The 21,920-nt window shown below is 40.1% G+C and overlaps 2 non-coding genes across 2 annotated transcripts; one reads left to right on the forward strand and one right to left on the reverse strand.

The window, feature by feature from the left end:
- Nucleotides 1-681: 681 nt before the first annotated feature.
- On the reverse strand, nt 682-789 carry LOC130937612 (small nucleolar RNA R71). Its single transcript, XR_009068823.1, has one exon. It is a non-coding gene; the product is annotated as a small nucleolar RNA R71 (small nucleolar RNA).
- A 20,561-nt stretch (nt 790-21,350) lies between these two features.
- Nucleotides 21,351-21,458, forward strand: LOC130937352 (small nucleolar RNA R71). Its single transcript, XR_009068573.1, has one exon. It is a non-coding gene; the product is annotated as a small nucleolar RNA R71 (small nucleolar RNA).
- Nucleotides 21,459-21,920: the final 462 nt, after the last annotated feature.

Below are 21,920 nucleotides of genomic sequence, written 5' to 3' on the forward strand. Positions count from 1 at the left end.
AAAATTCGAACTCCATCTTCTTTGATAAGTTCGAATTTTCTACTTCTGTCTTCTACTTTTCTTTTCCTCTGACACCTCAAGGAATCTCTGTACTGTGACATAGAGGATTCCACATTTTCTTGTTCTCTTCTCTTTCATATGAGCAGGAGCAGAGACAAAGGCATTCTTGTTGAAGCTGACCTTGAACCTGAAAGGACCTTGAAGCAAAAGCTAAGAGAAGCTAAGGCACAATTCTCTATAGAGGACCTAACAGAAATCTTCAAAGAAGAAGAACACATGGCAGCCGAAAACAACAATAATGCAAACAATGCAAGGAAGGTGCTGGGTGACTTTACTGCACCTACTCCCGACTTCTATGGGAGAAGCATCTCTATCCCTGCCATTGGAGCAAACAACTTTGAGCTTAAGCCTCAATTAGTTTCTCTAATGCAACAGAATTGCAAGTTTCATGGACTTCCATTGGAAGATCCTCATCAGTTCTTAGCTGAATTCTTGCAAATCTGTGACACTGTCAAGACTAATGGGGTAGACCCTGAGGTCTATAGACTTATGCTATTCCCTTTTGCTGTAAGAGACAGAGCTAGGACATGGTTGGACTCACAACCTAAAGAAAGCCTGGACTCATGGGAAAAGCTAGTCAATGCCTTCTTGGCAAAGTTCTTTCCACCTCAAAAATTGAGTAAGCTTAGAGTGGAAGTCCAAACCTTCAGACAAAAGGATGGAGAATCCCTCTATGAAGCTTGGGAAAGATACAAACAATTGATCAGAAAATGTCCTTCTGACATGCTTTCTGAATGGAGCATCATAGGTATTTTCTATGATGGTCTCTCTGAACTGTCCAAGATGTCTTTGGATAGCTCAGCTGGAGGGTCTCTTCATTTGAAGAAGACGCCTACAGAAGCTCAAGAGCTGATTGAAATGGTTGCAAATAACCAATTCATGTACACTTCTGAAAGGAATCCTGTGAACAATGGGACTAATCAGAAGAAAGGAGTTCTTGAGATTGATGCTCTGAATGCCATTCTGGCTCAGAACAAGATATTGACTCAACAAGTCAATTTGATTTCTCAAAGTCTGTCTGGAATGCAAAATGCACCAAGCAGTACTAAGGATGCTTCATCTGAAGAAGAAGCTTATGATCCTGAGAACCCTTCAATGGAAGAGGTGAATTACCTAGGAGAACCCTATGGAAACACCTATAATTCTTCATGGAGAAATCACCCAAATTTCTCATGGAAGAATCAAGAGAGACCTCAACAAGGTTTCAACAACAATAATGGTGGAAGAAACAGGTTTAGCAATGGCAAGCCTTTTCCATCATCTTCTCAGCAACAGACAGAAAACTCTAAGCAGAACCCCTCTGACTTAGCAACTATGGTCTCTGATCTAATTAAAACCACCCAAAGTTTCATGACTGAAACAAGGTCCTCCATTAGGAATTTGGAGGCACAAGTGGGACAGCTGAGCAAGAAAGTTACTAAACTCCCTCCTAGTACTCTCCCAAGCAATACAGAAGAAAATCCAAATTGAGAGTGCAAGGCCATCAACATGGCCGAATTTGGAGAGGAAGGAAAGAAAGTGAACGCCACTGAGGAAGACCTCAGTGGGCGTGCACTGACCTCCATTGAGTTCCCCAATGAGGAACCATGGGAATCTGAGGCTCAAAATGAGACCATAGAGATTCCATTGGACTTACTTCTGCCTTTCATGAGCTCTGATGAGTATTCTTTCTCTGAAGAGAATGAGTATGTCACTGAAGAGCAAGTTGCTAAATACCTTGGAGAAATCATGAAGCTAAATGACAAGTTATTTGGAAATGAGACTTGGGAGGATGAACCCCCTTTGCTCACCAAAGAACTGGATGACTTGTCTAGGCAGAAATTACCTCAAAAGAGACAAGATCCTGGGAAGTTTTCAATACCTTGTACCATAGGCACCATGACCTTCAAGAAGGCTCTGTGTGACTTAGGGTCAAGTGTAAACCTCATGCATCTTTCTGTGATGGAGAAGCTAGGGATCTTTGAGGTGCAAGCTGCAAGAATCTCATTAGAGATGGCAGACAACTCAAGAAAACAAGCTCATGGACTTGTAGAGGATGTTTTGGTGAAGATTGAAAACCATTACATCCCTGCTGATTTCATAGTCCTAGAGACTGGGAAGTGCATGGATGAAACCATCATCCTTGGCAGACCCTTCCTGGCCACAACAAAGGCTGTGATTGATGTTGATAGAGGAGAGTTGATCATTCAAGTGAATGAAGAATCCTTGGTGTTTAAGGCTCAAGGATATCCCTCTGTCATCATGGAGAGGAAGCATGAAGAGCTTCTCTCAAAACAGAGCCAAACAGAGCCCCCACAGTCAAACTCTAAGTTTGGTGTTGGGAGGCCACAACCAAACTCTAAGTTTGGTGTTGAACCCCCACATTCAAACTCTAAGTTTGGTGTTGGGAGGTTCCAACATTGCTCTGAGAAAATGTGAGGCTCCATGAGAGCCATCTGTCAAGCTACTGACATTAAAGAAGCGCTTGTTGGGAGGCAACCCAATGTTATATTTTGACTATTTTCTTTTGTTATTTTATTTTATTTTGTAGGTTGATGATCATGAGAAGTCACAAAATCAATTGAAAAAGCAAAAACAGAATGAAAAACAGGAAGAAAAATAGCACACCCTGGAGGAAGAACTTACTGGCGTTTAAACGCCAGTAAGAGTAGCAGTTGGGCGTTTAACGCCCAGTCTGGCACCATTCTGGGCGTTTAACGCCAGAAAGGGGCACCAGACTGGCGTTAAACGCCAGGAAAGGGCAAGAACCTGGCGTTAAACGCCAGAAATGGGCACCAGCCCGGCGTTTAACGCCAGAATTGGCTCAAAACGTGATTTTGTTCACCATTTGGTGTAGGGATGACTTTTCCTTGACACCTCAGGATCTATGGACCCCATAGGATCCCCACCAACCCCACCACTCTCTCTTCTTCTTCTACTCTCTTCTTTCTCCTTTTGCTCGAGGACGAGCAAACCTTTTAAGTTTGGTGTGGTAAAAGCATTGCTTTTTGTTTTTCCATAACCATTTATGGCATCCAAGGCTGGAGAAACCTCTAGAAAGAGGAAAGGGAAGGCAAAAGCTTTCACCTCCGAGTCATAGGAGATGGAGAGATTCATCTCAAGGGTGCATCAAGACCACTTCTATGAAGTTGTGGCCATAAAGAATGGTCAACTTTGATCAAAGGTTGGATCAAGTCCTCACAGACATTTGTGAAGAGGGCGCTCAATGGAAGAGAGATTCAAGAGGAAAGCCAGTTCAACTGAGAAGGCATGACCTCAAGCCGATCACTAAGAAAAGGATGGAGCAAACAAGAGATCCCACTCATCATGAAATCCCTGAGATACCTCAAGGGATGCACCTTCCTCCACAAAACCACTGGGAGCAAATCAACACCTCCCTAGGAGAATTGAGTTCCAACATGGGACAACTAAGGGTGGAGCACCAAGAACATTCCATCCTCCTCCATGAAATTAGAGAAGATCAAAGAATCATGAGAGAGGAGCAACAAAGGCAAGGAAGAGACATTGAGGAGCTCAAGCACTCCATAGGACCTTCAAGAGGAAGAACAAGCCGCCATCACTAAGGTGGACTCGTTCTTTAATCTCCTTATTCTTTATTTTCCTATTTTTCGAAATTTTCATGCTTATGTTTGTCTATGTTTGTGTCTTATGATCATTAGTGTCTTAGTGTCTATGCCTTAAAGTTATGAATGTCCTATGAATCCATCACCTTTCTTAAATGAAAACTGTTTTTATCACAAAAGAACAAGAAGTACAGGATTTCAAATTCATCTTTAAAACTAGCTTAATTAGTTTGATGTGGTGACAATACTTTTTGTTTTCTGAATGCATGCTTGAACAGTGCATATGTCTTTTGAATTTGTTGTTCATGAATGTTAAAATTGTTGGCTCTTGAAAGAATGATGAAAAAGGAGACATGTTACTGAGGATCTGAAAAATCATAAAAATGATTCTTGAAGCAAGAAAAAGCAGTGAATACAAAAAAAAAAAACGAAAAAAAAAGGGGAGAAAGAAAAAGAAAAGAAAAAGAAAGAAATAAAGTTGTGATCCAAGGCAAAAAGAGTGTGCTTAAGAACCCTGGACACCTCTAACTGGGGACTCTAGCAAAGCTGAGTCACAATCTGAAAAGGTTCACCCAATTATGTGTCTGTGGCATGTATGTATCCGGTGGTAATACTGGAAGACAGAGTGCTTTGGGCCACGGCCAAGACTCAATAAGTAGCTGTGTTCAAGAATCATCATACTTAACTAGGAGAATCAATAACACTATCTGGATTCTGAGTTCCTAAAGAAGCCAATCATTCTGAATTTCAGAGGATAAAGTGAGTTGCCAAAACTGTTCGGAGGCAAAAAGCTACTAGTCCCGCTCATCTAATTTGGAGCTAAGTTTCATTGATAATTTGGAGTCTATAGTATATTCTCTTCTTTTTATCTTATTTGATCTTCAGTTGCTTGAGGACAAGCAACAATTTAAGTTTGGTGTTGTGATGAGCGGATAATTTGTACCCTTTTTGGCATTGTTTTTAGTATGTTTTTAGTAGTTTTAGTTGAGTTCTTAGTATATTTTTATTAGTTTTTAGTTAAAATTCACTTTTCTGGACTTTACTATGAGTTTATGTGTTTTTCTGTGATTTCAGGTATTTTCTAGCTGAAATTGAGGGACCTGAGCAAAAATCTGATCCAGAGACTGAAAAGGACTGCAGATGCTGTTGGATTCTGACCTCCCTGCACTCGAAGTGGATTTTCTGGAGCTACAGAAGCCCAATTGGCGCGCTCTCAACGGAGTTGGAAAGTAGACATCCTGGGCTTTCCAGCAATATATGATAGTCCATACTTTGCCCAAGATTTGATGGCCCAAACCGGCGTTCAAAGTCACCCTCAGAAATTCCAGCGTTAAACGCCGGAACTGGCACCTAAATGGGAGTTAAACACCCAAACTGGCATAAAAGCTGGCGTTTAACTCCAAGAAGAGTCTCTACACGAAATTGCTTCATTGCTCAGCCCAAGCACACACCAAGTGGGCCCGGAAGTGGATTTTTATGTCATTTACTCATCTCTGTACACACTAGGCTACTAGTTCTCTATATATAGGACCTTTTGCTATTGTATTAAGAGCCTTTTTGATCATGTTTTTATGATTGAACTCACTTTGGGAGGCTGGCCATTCGGCCATGCCTAGACCTTGTTCTTATGTATTTTCAACGGTGGAGTTTCTACACACCATAGATTAAGGTGTGGAGCTCTGCTGTACCTCGCGTATTAATGCAATTACTATTGTTCTTCCATTCAATTCCGCTTGTTTTTTGTCCAAGATATCACTTGTTCTTCAACTTGATGAATGTGATGATCCGTGACATTCATCATCATTCTCACTTATGAACAAGGTGACTGACAACCACTTTTGTTCTACAAGCAACCAAGGCTCTAGTGAATATCTCTTGGATTCCTGATACACGATGCATGGTTGATCGCCTGACAACCGAGTGCTCGCCTGACAAACGAGCCAGCCATTCCGTGAGATCAGAGTCTTCGTGGTATAGGCAAGAACTGATGGCGGCATTCAAGAGAATCCGGAAGGTCTAACCTTGTCTGTGGTATTCTGAGTAGGATTCAATGATTGAATGACTGTGACGTGCTTCAAACTCCTAGCAGGCGGGGCGTTAGTGACAGACGCAAAAGAATCAATGGATTCTATTCCGGCCTGACCGAGAACCGATAGCTGATTAGCCATATGCTGTGACAGAGCATGGGAACATTTTCACTGAGAGGATGGGAGGTAGCCACTGACAACGGTGAAACACTACACAAGCTTGCCATGGAAAGGAGTAAGAAGGATTGGATGAAGACAGTAGGAAAGCAGAGAGACGGAAGGGAAGGCATCTTCATACGCTTATCTGAAGTTCCTACCAATGAATTACATAAGTACCTCTATCTTTATCTTTATGCTTTATTCATATACCACTATACCCATTTGAGTCTGCCTGACTGAGATTTACAAGGTGACCATAGCTTGCTTCATACCAACAATCTCCGTGGGATCGACCCTTACTCACGTAAGGTATTACTTGGACGACCCAGTGCACTTGCTGGTTAGTTGTGCAAAGTTGTGTAGTGATCACAATTTCGCGCACCATTGAACCACTGGCTTGGCATTATCCTCTAGTAGGATCTTGTGCATGCATCTGGCTGGGCTAATGCCCTTAAGGTCACTTATGGACCACCCAAGAGCTGTCTTGTGTGTCCTTAGCACCTGAATTAGTGCTTTCTCTTCCTGTGGCTCTAAAGCATAGCTTATGATTATAGGAAAAGTGTCACCTTTTCCCAGAAATGCATATTTCAGGGATGGCGGTAGTGGTTTGAGCTCGGGTTTAGGAGGTTTCTCCTCTTTTTAAAGAGTTTTCAGCGGTTCTTTTGTTTCCTCTGGTTCCTCCATATCAGGCTGAACATCTTTAAAGATGTCCTCTAGCTCTGATTCGAGACTTTCAGCCATACTGATCTCCTCTACCAGGGAATTAAAAAAGTCAACGCTCATGTGGTCTTTTAATGTGTCTGGATGCTTCATTGCTTCAACAACGTTCAGCCTAAACTCATCCTCATTGACTCTCAGGGTTACTTCCCCTTTTTGGACGTCAATGAGGGTTCATCCAGTTGCTAGGAAAGGACTTCCTAGAATGAGAGTTGCACTCTTGTGCGCCTCCATCTCTAGCACTACAAAGTCAGTGGGAAAGGTAAATGGCCCAACTGTGACAATCATGTCCTCAATCACGCCTGATGGGTATTTAATGGAGCCATCAACAAGTTGAAGACAGATCCTGGTTGGTTTGATCTCTTTAGTCAAGCCAAGCTTTCTGATAGTGGATGCAGGAATTAGGTTGATACTTGCCCCAAGATCGCATAAAGCTGTCTTGGTACAAGCGCCCTCTAATGTGCATGGTATCATAAAGCTTCCAGGATCTTTAAGCTTCTCTGGTAAGCTCTTTAAAATGATTGCACTACATTCTTCAGTGAGAAAAACTTTTTCGGTTTCTCTCCAATCCTTCTTATGACTTAAGATCTCTTTCATGAACTTAGCATAATAGGGTATTTGCTCAAGTGTCTCTGCAAATGGAATCTTGATTTCAAGAGTCCTGAGATAGTCTGTAAAGCGGGCAAATTGTTTATCCTGTTCTGCTTGGTGGAGTTTCTTAGGATAAGGTATTTTGGCTTTGTATTCTTCAACCTTGGTTGCTGCAGGTTTATTTCCTACAGAGGTAGGTTGAGAAGGCTTCTTGAGGGAGTTATTATCAGCACTTGCAGGTATCTGACCCCTCATTGGCGTTTGAACGCCAGGACTGGGGGCTGGGTTGGCGTTTAACGCCAGATTTCCACCCTTTTCTGTCGTTTGAACGCCAGAACTGAACATGGTTTGGGCATTTAACGCCACTTTTTCCCCTTTTTTTGGCATTTGAATGCCAGAACTGGGCGTCTACTGAGTGTTTAACGCCAGTTTTTCACTCTTTTCTGGTGTTTAAACGCCAGAATTATTCCTTTCTGGGTTCTTACTTTCCTTCGAGGGATTTTGGGTAGTAGTTTGCTCATCCTCTGTTATTTGTTCTTTTCTTGGCTTTCTGCTACTTTGAGTTGAGGTATTTAATATTTTTCCACTCCTTAATTGAAATGCTTGGCATTCTTCTATTATCCGTTTTGATGACTGCTGTCTTGTCTGGTCAAGTTGTGCTTCCATGTTCTTGTTAGCGTCCTTAGTGTCTTGTAACATCTCTTTAAATTCTGTCAACTATTCTGTTAGATAACATAATTGCTGATTGATTTCAGCAACTTGTTTTGGAGGACTATGTTCAGTGGATACTGCCTTAGCCTCTTCTTGCATGGAGGACTCACTACTTAAGTACAGATGCTGATTTCTAACAACTGTATCAATGAGCTCTTGAGCCTCTTCAATTTTCTTTCTCATGTGTATAGATCCACCAGCTAAGTGGTCTAGAGATATCTGAGCTTTTTCTATAAGCCCATAGTAGAAGATGTCTAACTGCACCCACTCTGAAAATATTTCAGAGGGGCATTTTCTTAGCATCTCTCTGTACCTCTCCTAGGCATCGTAAAGAGATTCATTATCCCCTTGTTTGAAGCCTTGGATATCCAGCCTTAGCTGTGTCATTTTCTTAGGAGGGAAATATTAATTCATGAATTCGTCTGATAACTGTTTCCATGTTCTTATGCTAGCCTTAGGTTGGTTATTTAACCACCTCTTAGCTTGGTCTTTTACAGAAAATGGAAATAGTAATAATCTGTAGATATCCTGATCTATTTCTTTATCATGTATTGTGTCAGCAATTTGTAAGAACTGTGCCAGAAACTCAGTAAGTTCTTTCTGTAGAAGACCGGAATATTGGCAATTTTGTGGCACTATGATAATGAGCTGAGGATTCAACTCAAAACTACTGACTCTGATGGAGGGTATACAGATACTACTCCCATATGAAGCAGTAGTGGGGTTAGCATATGACCCCAGAGTCCTTCTGGACTGTTCATTTCCACTTAGGTCCATGATGGAGAAAGGGAGATAATATGGATTGGAGATAAAAATATTATATATATATATATATATATATATATATATATTTTATATACCGAGATTAAAATAAAGTAAAATAGAATTAATGAAAAATAAAATAAAAATTCAAAAATTAGAAAAATAATTAAAGCAAAATTCAAAACTAAAATAATTAATTAATTAATTAAAAAGATTTGAAAAATTGGGATAAGGATTTTCAAAAAATGAAGAGAGAGAAAATGGTTAGGAAGTTTTGAAAAAGATATGATTTTTGAAAACTTGACTGCTAAGATATGATAAGATAAAATTTTGAAATTGAAATCTGAAATTTTTATCAACAAATTCGAAATTTTTGCTTAAAAATAGTTAGAGAATATATTTTTTTTATTTTTGAATTTTATGATGAAAGAGAAAAACATGCAAAAGACACAAGACTTAAAATTTTTAGGTCTGGCACCCTTATTTTTCGAAAATTTTTGGAGAGAAACACCAAGGGACACCAAACTTAAAAAGAACATAAAAAGAACACCAAACTTAAAATTTTGACACAAGATTTAATAAAAAAAATTATTTTTGAAAAGCAGATACCAAAAACATAAGACAACGCTTTAACCAATTGAGCTATGAAAGAAAAAGTATTTTCTTGAAGAATCCTTTTTTGAACTTTTTGGAAAATCACAAGAAAAAAAATAAGGAAAGACACAGAACAAGAAAAACTAAAGATCAAACAAGAAAAATAATTAAGAACAAGTAATGAAAAATATGAAGAAAAATAAGAACATGCAATTCGAAAATTATGAAGAAAAATAAAAACATGCAATTGACACCAAATTTAAAATATGAAACTAAACTCAAATAAAAGACTCAAAGAAAAATTAAAAATCAATAAGAAAAAATAATTTTTTTTAAAAAAGAAAATAAAGGACCCAGATTTGATGACTCTATAGCAACAATACTAAATTTTTCCTAATCTAAGCAACAAGATGAACCGTCAGTTGTCCAAACTCGAACAATCCCCGGCAACGGCACCAAAAACTTGGTGCACGAAAATTACAATCACACTTTGTAATCCCGCACAACTAACCAACAAGTGCACTGGGTCATCCAAGTAATACCTTACATGAGTAAGGGTCGATCCCACGGAGATTGTTGGTTTGAAGCAGGCTATGGTTATCTTGTAAATCTTAGTCAGAATATCAATAATGGTTTTCGGTTTTAATTGCGAAGACTAAAAGAGCATAAAATAAATACTTGTTCTGCAGTAATGGAGAATAGGTTGGATTTTTGGAGGTGCTCTGTCTTCTGAATCTTTGCTTTCCTACTATCTTCTTCTTCACGCACGCAAGGCTCCTTCCATGGCAAGCTGTATATTGGTGGATCACCGTTGTCAATGGCTACCATCCGTTTTTTCAGTGAAAAAGGTCCATATACATGGCTAACCATTTGTCGGTTCTCACTTGTGCTGGAATAGGATCCAGTGATCCTTTTGCGTCTGTCACTACGCCCAACATTTGTGAGTTTGAACCTCTTCACAGTCATCCCTTCCCAGATCCTACTCGGAATACCACAAACAAGGTTTAGACTTTCCGGATCTCGGGAATGCTGCCGATTGATTCTAGCTTATACCACAAAGACTCTGGCTTCATGGGTTTGAAGGCTCTATTGTCAGGAGAGGCAATCAAACTCGTGAACCAGAAACCCAAGAGATACACATTCAATTTAAGGTAGAACGAAAGTGGTTGTCAGGCACGTGTTCATAGGTTGAGAATGGTAATGAGTGTCACGGATCATCACATTCAACATGTTAAAGTGCAAATGAATATCTTAGAATAGAAATAAGTGTGATTGAATGAAAAACAGTAGTAATTGTATTAATCCATCGAGACACAGCAGAGCTCCTCACCCCCAACAATGGAGTTTAGAGACTCATGCCGTAGAGATACAATGTAAAACATGAAAATGTCATGAGGTACGAAATAAATCTCTGAAAGTAGTTTGAGTCATCAAAACTCGGGCAAAGTATGGACTATTATATATTGCTCGAAAGCCCTGGATGTCTACTTTCCAACGCAATTGAGAGTGCGCCAATTGGACTTCTGTAGCTCCAAAAAATCCATTTCAAGTGCAGGGAGGTCAGAATCCAATAGCATCTGTAGTCCTTTAACAGCCTCTGAATCAGATTTTTGCTCAAGTCCCTCAATTTCAGCCAGAAAATACTTGAAATCATAAAAAAATGCACAAAATTATTGTAAAGTCCAGAAATGTGAATTTTGCACAAAAACTAATAAAAACATAATAAAAAGTGAATAAAACATACTAAAAACTACCTAAAAACAATGTCAAAAAGCGTATAAATTATCCGCTCATCAGATCTCTCTATCCTTTTGCACACTATTACTGCGCCCAATATTCGTGAGTTTGAAGCTCCTTGTAGTCATCCCTTTCCAGATCCTACTCGAAATAGCACAGACAATGTTTAGACTTTTCGGATCTCAGGAATGATGCCAATTGGTTCTAGCCTTTATCACGAAGGTTCTAATCCCACGGACTCGGTCCGTGGATCAGAGACTCAAGAGATACGCACTCAAGCTGTCGCCCAATGACTACGTTGAGCTCAGATAGAACGGGAGTGGTTGTCAGACACACGTTCATAAGGTTGAGGATAATGATGAGTGTCATGGATCATCATATTCTCAACTTTGAAGTACGAGTGAGTATCTTAGAATAGAATCAAGCGTGATTGAATAGAAAATAATAGTAATTGCATTAATCCATTGAGACACAGCAGAGCTCATCACCCCCACCTATGGGGCTAAGAGACTCATGCCGTAGAAGATACAGTATGAGATGTAAAAAATGTCAAGAGTTACAAAATGAATTTCTAAAAGTAGTTTTTATACTAAACTAGTAACCTATGTTTACAGAAAATGAGTAACAAAGTGCAGATAGTGCAAAAATCCACTTCCGGGGTCCACTTGGTGAGTGTTTGGGTTGAGCTTTGAATTTTTCACGTGCATAGGCCATTCTTGGAGTTAAATGCCAGCTTGGGTGCCTGTTTGGGCGTTTAACTCCAGTTTTGGTGCCAGTTCTGGCGTTTTACGACAGAAAAAAGGGTCTCTGGCTGGCGTTTAACGCCAGTTTGGGCCATCATATCTCAGGCAAGGTATGGACTATTATACATTGCTGGAAAGCCCAAGATATCTACTTTCCAAAGCAATTAAGGGCGCCAATTGGGCTTCTGTAGCTCCAAAAAATCCACTTCGAGTGCAGGAGGGTGATACGTGAGCATCTTTTCTATCTTTTCCTAGTGAATTTGCATCTAATTTGTTGAGTTTAATCAATAATTAATTATATTTTAGCCACTATGGATGCTATTTTGAGTTTTGTGCAATACTATTTATTTTAGGTAGCATTCGGCTGGATTTGATGGAGTTTCTGCAGTACAAGAATCAAACGAGATGGCTGCAAGGAACGACACGCACACGTGCCTGACACGTGCGCGTGAATTGGAGGTATCCATGGCGACGCGTGCGGTGAATTGAAGATTTGCTCAGTGACGCGTCTGCGTGACCGACGCGTCCGTGTGACTCGCAGAAAAGACCATCGACGCGTACGCGTGACACGCGCCACGTGCAGAAAAACACAGAAAAATGCTGGGATCAATTTCTGGGCTGTTTTGACCCAGTTTTCAGCCAAGAAAACACAGATTAGAAGCGACAGAATGGACAAATCAAGTGGTCCCCACCCATCAGCTGAAGACTTGTTAATTAATTCAAATTTAAATTCAAAATCTTATTTTTAGGAAAAGATATTATTTTTAAGTTTAGATAATTAGATTTTAAATTTATTAGGATTAGTTATAAAAAGGGATCTGAGGCCATCAGATTGGAACGCTGTACATTTTACCAGAATCCTTATTTTCTCTCTGAACCATGAGCAACTAATCCTCCATTATTAAGGTTAGGAGCTCTGTCTATTTGTATGGATTGATTTGTTTGATCTTTCTAATTTAATCCATGTTTTTATTTATATTTCAATAATTGTTTTCACTCTTTATTTTATGAATATTGGGTGAAACGGAAGTATGACTCATGTTCTAATTGAGTTCTCGTAAAACTTGAAAAAGCTCTTTACTTGAACAACAGCTTGAAAATATATTATCCTAAATTTATAATTGTTTGTATTTAACGGGATACGTGACATATAATCCCCTTATTTTTGGATAATTAGGATTTTTGTAGAATATAAACTGAAACTTGATCATCACCCTTTAATTGGAATTAATTGAACAAGGAATTGGCAGTTAATGAATTTTAGAGGAGACTAGGAAGGTCTAAGGAATTAGGGTCTAGTCACATATAGTTTGCCATGAATTAAATCTTGCATGATTAAAATAGTTAGTAAGAAAAATCAATCCGAAAAAATAGATAACTCTGAAACCTTAACTATCTTCTCCATATTTTATTCCCAACTCATTGCGGCTTGCTTTCTGAAATTCTTAATTTATTGTTTAATGCTCTTTGAACTTCCAACACTATTTTCTGTTTGTCTAACTAATCCTATCAAATACTATTGTTGCTTAATCCATCAATCCTCGTGGGGTCGACCCTTACTCACGTAAGGTATTACTTGGTACGACCCGGTGCACTTGTCGTTAGTCTGTAGGTTATAAAATACCGCATCAAGTTTTTGGCGCCGTTGCCGGGGATTGATAGTGATTATCAACTATTAGTTGTTTGATTGCTTAGATTAGGCGTTTTATTTTTAATTTTATTAAAATCTATTTTAATATATATATATATATATATATATATATTTTAAATAACTAAATAGCACTAATATTTTTCTTAATTTCTGAAATTAAGTTTGGTGTTACCTAGTTATTTTAAATTAATTTTTTTTCTTTTTTCTATTTATTTATTTATTTTATTTAGTACTTTTTTTATTTCTTTACACAGGTTACCTCACTGGGAATTCTCTGCACTCTGACGTAGAGATTTACATTCTTTCTTGTTTTCTATTTGTTTATGCGCAGGAATAGAGACAAAGAACATATCTTAGACTTTGATCCTAAACCTGAAAGGACTTTCAGACGGCGTTTACAACAAGCAAGACTTTACAAGGCTACAAAATCCACTATTGATCCGAATAATACTGATAATGCCAATGTGGCAAACCCGAATGGGAATGAACAATAAAGGAGAGTACTTGGTTCTTTTTCCACTCCTACAGCAGATCTATATGGAAAGAGCATTGTGGTGCCTCCTATAGCTGTGAACAACTTTGAGTTAAAGTCACAATTAGTCACCCTGGTACAACAAAACTGCCAGTATCACGGTCTTCCCCACGAAGACCCAAATCAATTTATTTCTAGTTTTCTGCAAATTTTTGATACTATGAAGACAAATGGAGTAAACCCATATGTGTACAAACTCATGCTCTTCCCGTTTGCTCTGAGGGATGGAGCAAAGCTATGGCTAGATTCCCAACCCAAGGTGAGTTTGGATACTTGGAACAAGGTGGTTACAGAGTTTCTCACTAAATTTTTCCCACCAAAGAAGCTGACTAAGCTTAGGATGGAGGTTTAGACCTTCAGGCAGAAAGATGGTGAGACTCTATATGAAGCTTGGGAGAGATACAAGCTACTGATTAGGTAATTCCCTCTAGACATGTTCTCCAAATGGACTCAACTAGATATCTTTTATGGAGGCTTGGGTGAAATGTCCAAGATGTGCTTAGACAATTCTGCAAGAGGTTCATTGCACAAGAAGAAGACACCGGAGGAGACTATTGAGCTTATTGAATTGGTTACTAGCAACCAATATTTATACTCATCTAACAGGAATCATGTGAACTTTGAGGCTCCTCAGAAGAAGGGTGTCATGGAAGTGGAAGCTCTTAATGCTATTCTTGCTCAGAACAAGCTTATGTGTCAACAAATAAATGTACTTACTCAACACATGGGTGGCATGCAAGTCTCAGCTATCAACACACAAAATTCACCATAAGAAATCTCCTATGACATGGCAGGTAATTTTGTGCAAAATGATAATTATGATTATGCTCAACCTTCTTTTGAACAGGTGAATTACATGGGGAGTGGTCCTAGGAATCCCAACAATGATCCATATTATAAGACATGCAACTAGGGATGGAGAAATCACCCAAATTTTGGATGGAGGGATTAACCTCAGAGACCTCAGAATTTCAACAATAGTTCTCAGGGCAGTTTCTAACAGAACAATGATTTGGAAGCAATATTGACAGGTTTTAGACAGGAAACCAGAGCATCCATCAAGAACATGGAGATTGAAATGGGTCAAATAGCCACCAGAGTTAATGAAATTGATCAGAGGACCACTAATAGCCTTCCTGGTAACACAATTCCAAATCCAAGAGAGGAATGCAAGTCCATCATCTTGATAAGTGGACAAGTGGCAAGTACAGAAGCATAAGTTATGCAGGAAACCAGAGCCTCCATTAGAAATTTAGAGGTGCTAGTGGGCCAACTGAGCAAGCAATTACTTGAGAGGTCTACAAGTACATTTAAAGGTGATACAATGGTGAACCCAGGAGAAGATTGCAATGTTATTCAATTGAGAAGTGGTAAAGTAGCTGGCTCTGAGACCAAGGTCAATCAAGAGTTAGTTGAAAAAGAAGCTCCAGAAGAGAAAAAGGAAGAAGTAGAGTGGTGTGCGAAATTGTGATCACTACTTTTCACAACTCAAATAATCCCTAGTAATGGCCCCAAGAACTTGGTGCTCAATACCATGGCATAAACACAACTTTGCACAACTAACCAGCAAGTGCACTGGGTCGTCCAAGTAATAAACCTTACGCGAGTAAGGGTCGATCCCACGGAGATTGTTGGTATGAAGCAAGCTATGGTCACCTTGTAAATCTTAGTCAGGCAGACTCAAATGGGTATAGTGATATACGAATAAAGCATAAAGATAAAGATAGAGGTACTCATGTAATTCATTGGTAGGAACTTCAGATAAGCGTATGAAGATGCCTTCCCTTCCGTCTCTCTGCTTTCCTACTGTCTTCATCCAATCCTTCTTACTCCTTTCCATGGCAAGCTTATGCAAGGGTTTCACCGTTGTCAGTGGCTACCTCCCATCCTCTCAGTGAAAACGTTCCTATGCTCTGTCACAGCATAGGCTAATCATCTGTCGGTTCTCGGTCAGGCCAGAATAGAATCCAGTGATTCTTTTGCGTCTGTCACTAACGCCCCGCCTGCTAGGAGTTTGAAGCACGTCACAGTCATTCAATCATTGAATCCTACTCAGAATACCACAGACAAGGTTAGACCTTCCGGATTCTCTTGAATGCCGCCATCAGTTCTAGCCTATACCACGAAGACTCTGATCTCACGGAATGGCTGGCTCGTTTGTCAGGCGAGCACTCGGTTGTCAGGCGATCAACCATGCATCGTGTAGCAGGAATCCAAGAGATATTCACCCAATCTAAGGTAGAACGGAGGTGGTTGTCAGTCACACGTTCATAGGTGAGAATGATGATGAGTGTCATGGATCATCACATTCATCAAGTTGAAGAACAAGTGATATCTTGGACAAAGAACAAGCGGAATTGAATAGAAGAACAATAGTAATTGCATTAATACTCGAGGTATAGCAGAGCTCCACACCTTAATCTATGGTGTGTAGAAACTCTACCATTGAAAATACATAAGAACAAGGTCTAGGCATGGCCGTGAGGCCAGCCTCCCAATGATCTCAGAACTAGATGTCCAAAGATTCCTCCAATACAATAGCAAAAGGTCCTACTTATAGAAAACTAGTAGCCTAAGGTTTACAGAGATGAGTAAATGACATAAAAATCCACTTCCGGGCCCATTTGGTGTGTGCTTGGGCTGAGCAATGAAGCATTTTCGTGTAGAGACTCTTCCTGGAGTTAAACGCCAGCTTTTATGCCAGTTTGGGCGTTTAACTCCCATTTTGGTGCCAGTTCCGGCGTTTAACGCTGGGATTTCTGAGGGTGACTTTGAACGCCGGTTTGGGCCATTAAATCTTGGGCAAAGTATGGACTATCATATATTGCTGGAAAGCCCAGGATGTCTACTTTCCAACGCCGTTGAGAGCGCGCCAATTGGGCTTCTCTAGCTCCAGAAAATCCACTTCGAGTGCAGGGAGGTCAGAATCCAACAGTATCTGCAGTCCTTTTCAGTCTCTGGATCAGATTTTTGCTCAGGTCCCTCAATTTCAGCCAGAAAATACCTGAAATCACAGAAAAACACACAAACTCATAGTAAAGTCCAGAAAAGTGAATTTTAACTAAAAACTAATAAAAATATACTAAAAACTAACTAGATCATACTAAAAACAATGCCAAAAAGCGTACAAATTATCCGCTCATCACAACACCAAACTTAAATTGTTGCTTGTCCCCAAGCAACTAAAAATCAAATAAGATAAAAAGAAGAGAATATGCAATGAATTCCAAAAACATCTATGAAGATCAGTATTAATTAGATGAGCGGGGCTTTTAGCTTTTTGCCTCTGAACAGTTTTGGCATCTCACTCTATCCTTTGCAACTCAGAATGATTGGCTTCTTTAGGAACTCAGAATCCAGATAGTGTTATTGATTCTCCTAGTTAAGTATGATGATTCTTGAACACAGCTACTTTATGAGTCTTGGCCGTGGCCCAAAGCACTCTGTCTTCTTGTATTACCACCGGATACATACATGCCACAGACACATAATTGGATGAACCTTTTCAGATTGTGACTCAGCTTTGCTAGAGTCCCCAATTAGAGGTGTCCAGGGTTCTTAAGCACACTCTTTTTGCCTTGGATCACAACTTTATTCTTTCTTTTTCTTTCTTTTTCTCTTTCTTTTTTTTCGGTTTTTTCTTTTTTTTTTGTATTCACTGCTTTTTCTTGCTTCAAGAATCATTTTTAATGATTTTTCAGATCCTCAGTAACATGTCTCCTTTTTCATCATTCTTTCAAGAGCCAACATTCATGAACCACAAATTCAAAAGACATATGCACTGTTTAAGCATACATTCAGAAGACAAAAGTAGTGCCACCACATCAAAATAATCAAACTGTTATAAAATTCAAAATTCATGCAATTCTTTTTCTTTTTCAATTTAAGAACATTTGTTTATTTAAGAAAGGTGATGGATTCATAGGAAATTCATAACTTTAAGGCATAGACACTAAGACACTAATGATCACAAGACACAAACATGGACAAACATAAGCATTAATTTTCGAAAAACAGGAAATAAAGAACAAGGAGATTAAAGAACGGGTCCACCTTAGTGATGGCGGCTCTTTCTTCCTCTTGAAGATCCTATGGAGTGCTTGAGCTCCTCAATGTCTCTTCCTTGTTTTTGTTGCTCCTCTCTCATGATCCTTTGATCTTCTCTAATTTCATGGAGGATGATGGAGTGTTCTTGATGCTCCACCCTTAGTTGTCCCATGTTGGAACTCAGTTCTCCTAGGGAGGTGTTCAGTTGCTCCCAATAGTTTTGTGGAGGAAGGTGCATCCCTTGAGGCATTTCAGGGATCTCATGATGAGAGGGGTCTCTTGTGTGCTCCATCCTTTTCTTAGTGATGGGCTTATCCTCATCAATGGGGATGTCTCCCTCTATGTCAACTCCAACAGAATAACAGAGGTGACAAATAAGATGAGGAAAGGCTAACCTTGCTAAGGTAGAGGACTTGTCCGCCACCTTATAGAGTTCTTGGGCTATAACCTCATGAACTTCCACTTCTTCTCCAATCATGATGCTATGAATCATGATGGCCCGGTCTAGAGTAACTTCGGACCGGTTGCTAGTGGGAATGATTGAGCGTTGGATAAACTCCAACCATCCTCTAGCCACGGGTTTGAGGTCATGCCTTCTCAATTGAACCGGCTTCCCTCTTGAATCTCTCTTCCATTGGGCGCCCTCTTCACATATGACTGTGAGGACTTGGTCCAACCTTTGATCAAAGTTGACCCTTCTAGTGTAAGGATGTTCATCTCCTTGCATCATGGGCAAATTGAATGCCAACCTTACACTTTCCGGACTAAAATCCAAGTATTTCCCCCGAACCATAGTAAGATAATTCTTTGGATCCGGGTTCACACTTTGATCATGGTTCTTGGTGATCCATGCATTGGCATAGAACTCTTGAACCATTAAGATTCCGACTTGTTGAATGGGGTTGGTAAGAACTTCCCAACCTCTTCTTCGGATCTCATGTCGAATCTCCGGATATTCACCCTTTTTGAGTGAAAAAGGGACCTCGGGGATCACCTTCTTCAAGGCCATAACTTCATAGAGGTGGTCTTGATGCACCCTTGAGATGAATCTTTCCATCTCTCATGACTCGGAGGTGGAAGCTTTTGCCTTCCCTTTCCTCTTTCTAGAGGTTTCTCCGGCCTTGGATGCCATAAATGGTTATGGAAAAACGAAAAAGCAACGCTTTTACCACACCAAACTTAAAAGGTTTGCTCGTCCTCGAGCAAAAGAAGAAAGAAGAGAGTAGAAGAAGAAGAAATGAGGAAGAAGGCAATGGCTTTTGTGTTCGGTCAAAGAGGGGGAGAAGTGGTGGGGTTGGTGGGGATCCTGTGGGGTCCACAGATCCTGTGGTGTCAAGGAAAAGTCATCCCTGCACCGAATGGCAAGCAAAATCACGTTTAGAGCCAATTCTGGCGTTAAACGCCGGGCTGGTGCTCATTTCTGGCGTTTAACGCCAGGTTCTTGCCCTTTTCTGGCGTTTAACGCCAGTCTGGTGCCCCTTTCTGGCGTTAAACGCCCAGAATGGTGCCAGACTGGGCGTTAAACGCCCAACTGCTACTCTTACTGGCGTTTAAATGCCAGTAAGTTCTTCCTCCAGGGTGTGCTGTTTTTCTTCATGTTTTTCATTCTGTTTTTGCTTTTTCAATTGATTTTGTGACTTCTCATGATCATCAACCTACAAAATAAAATAGAATAACAAAAGAAAATAGATAACATATAACATTGGGTTTCCTCCCAACAAGCGCTTCTTTAATGTCAGTAGCTTGACAGATGGCTCTCATGGAGCCTCACATTTTCTCAGAGCAATGTTGGAACCTCCCAACACCAAACTTAGAGTTTGAATGTGGGGGTTCAACACCAAACTTAGAGTTTGGTTGTGGCCTCCCAACACCAAACTTAGAGTTTGACTGCGGGGGCTCTGTTTGACTCTGATTTGAGAGAAGCTCTTCATGCTTCCTCTCCATGGTGACAGAGGGATATCCTTGAGCCTTAAACACAAAGGATTCATCATTCACTTGAATGATCAGTTCGCCTCTATCAACATCAATCACAGCCTTTGCTGTGGCTTGGAAGGGTCTGCCAAGGATGATGGTTTCATCCATGCACTTCCCAGTCTCTAGGACTATGAAATCAGCAGGGATGTAATGGTCTTCAATCTTCACCAAAACATCCTCTACAAGTCCATGAGCTTGTTTTCTTGAGTTGTCTGCCATCTCTAATGAGATTCTTACAGCTTGCACCTCAAAGATCCCTAGCTTCTCCATTACAGAGAGAGGCATGAGGTTTACACTTGACCCTAAGTCACACAGAGCCTTCTTGAAGGTCATGGTGCCTATGGTACAAGGTATTGAAAACTTCCCAAGATCTTGTCTCTTTTGAGGTAATTTCTGCCTAGACAAGTCATCCAGTTCTTTGGTGAGCAAGGGGGGTTCATTCTCCCAAGTCTCATTTCCAAATAACTTGTCATTTAGCCTCATGATTGCTCCAAGGTATTTAGCAACTTGCTCTTCAGTGACATACTCATCCTCTTCAGAGGAAGAATACTCATCAGAGCTCATGAAAGGCAGGAGTAAGTCCAATGGAATCTCTATGGTCTCATTTTGAGCTTCAGATTCCCATGGTTCCTCATTGGGGAACTCAATGGAGGTCAGTGCACGCCCACTGAGGTCTTCCTCAGTGGCGTTCACTTCCTCTCCTTCCTCTCCAAATTCGGCCATGTTGATGGCCTTGCACTCTCCTTTTGGATTTTCTTCTGTATTGCTTGGGAGAGTACTAGGAGGGAGTTCAGTAACTTTCTTGCTCAGCTGTCCCACTTGTGCCTCCAAATTCCTAATGGAGGACCTTGTTTCAGTCATGAAACTTTGAGTGGTTTTGATTAGATCAGAGACCATAGTTGCTAAGTCAGAGGGGTTCTGCTTAGAATTCTCTGTCTGTTGCTGAGAAGATGATGAAAAAGGCTTGCCATTGCTAAACCTGTTTCTACCACCATTATTGTTGTTAAAAACTTGTTGAGGTCTTTCTTGATTCTTCCATGAGAAATTTGGGTGATTTCTCCATGAAGAATTATAGGTGTTTCCATAGGGTTCTCCTAGGTAATTCACCTCTTCCATTGAAGGGTTCTCAGGATCATAGGCTTCTTCTTCAGATGAAGCGTCCTTAGTACTGCTTGGTGCATTTTGCATTCCAGACAGACTTTGAGAGATCAAATTGACTTGTTGAGTCAATATCTTGTTCTGAGCCAGAATGGCATTCAGAGCATCAATCTCAAGAACTCCTTTCTTCTGATTAGTCCCTTTGTTCACAGGATTCCTTTCAGAAGTGTACATGAATTGGTTATTTGCAACCATTTCAATTAGCTCTTGAGCTTCTGTAGGCGTCTTCTTCAAATGAAGAGATCCTCCAGCAGAGCTATCCAAAGACATCTTGGATAGTTCAGAGAGACCATCATAGAAAATACCTATGATGCTCCATTCAGAAAGCATGTCAGAAGGACATTTTCTGATCAATTGTTTGTATCTTTCCCAAGCTTCATAGAGGGATTCTCCATCCTTCTGTCTGAAGGTTTGGACTTCCACTCTAAGCTTACTCAATTTTGAGGTGGAAAGAACTTTGCCAAGAAGGCATTGACTAGCTTTTCCCATGAGTCCAGGCTTTCTTTAGGTTGTGAGTCCAACCATGTCCTAGCTCTGTCTCTTACAGCAAAAGGGAATAGCATAAGTCTGTAGACCTCAGGGTCTACCCCATTAGTCTTGACAGTGTCACAGATTTGCAAGAATTCAGCTAAAAACTGATGAGGATCTTCCAATGGAAGTCCATGAAACTTGCAATTCTGTTGCATTAGAGAAACCAATTGAGGCTTAAGCTCAAAGTTGTTTTCTCCAATGGCAGGGATAGAGATGCTTCTCCCATAGAAGTCGGGAGTAGGTGCAGTAAAGTCACCCAGCACCTTCCTTGCATTGTTTGCATTGTTGTTGTTTTCGGCTGCCATGTCTTCTTCTTCTTTGAAAATTTTTGTTAGGTCCTCTATAGAGAATTGTGCCTTAGCT

This window comes from Arachis stenosperma, chromosome 6 (genome assembly GCF_014773155.1).
Source record: "Arachis stenosperma cultivar V10309 chromosome 6, arast.V10309.gnm1.PFL2, whole genome shotgun sequence".
In the NCBI taxonomy this organism is placed as follows: Eukaryota; Viridiplantae; Streptophyta; class Magnoliopsida; order Fabales; family Fabaceae; genus Arachis; species Arachis stenosperma.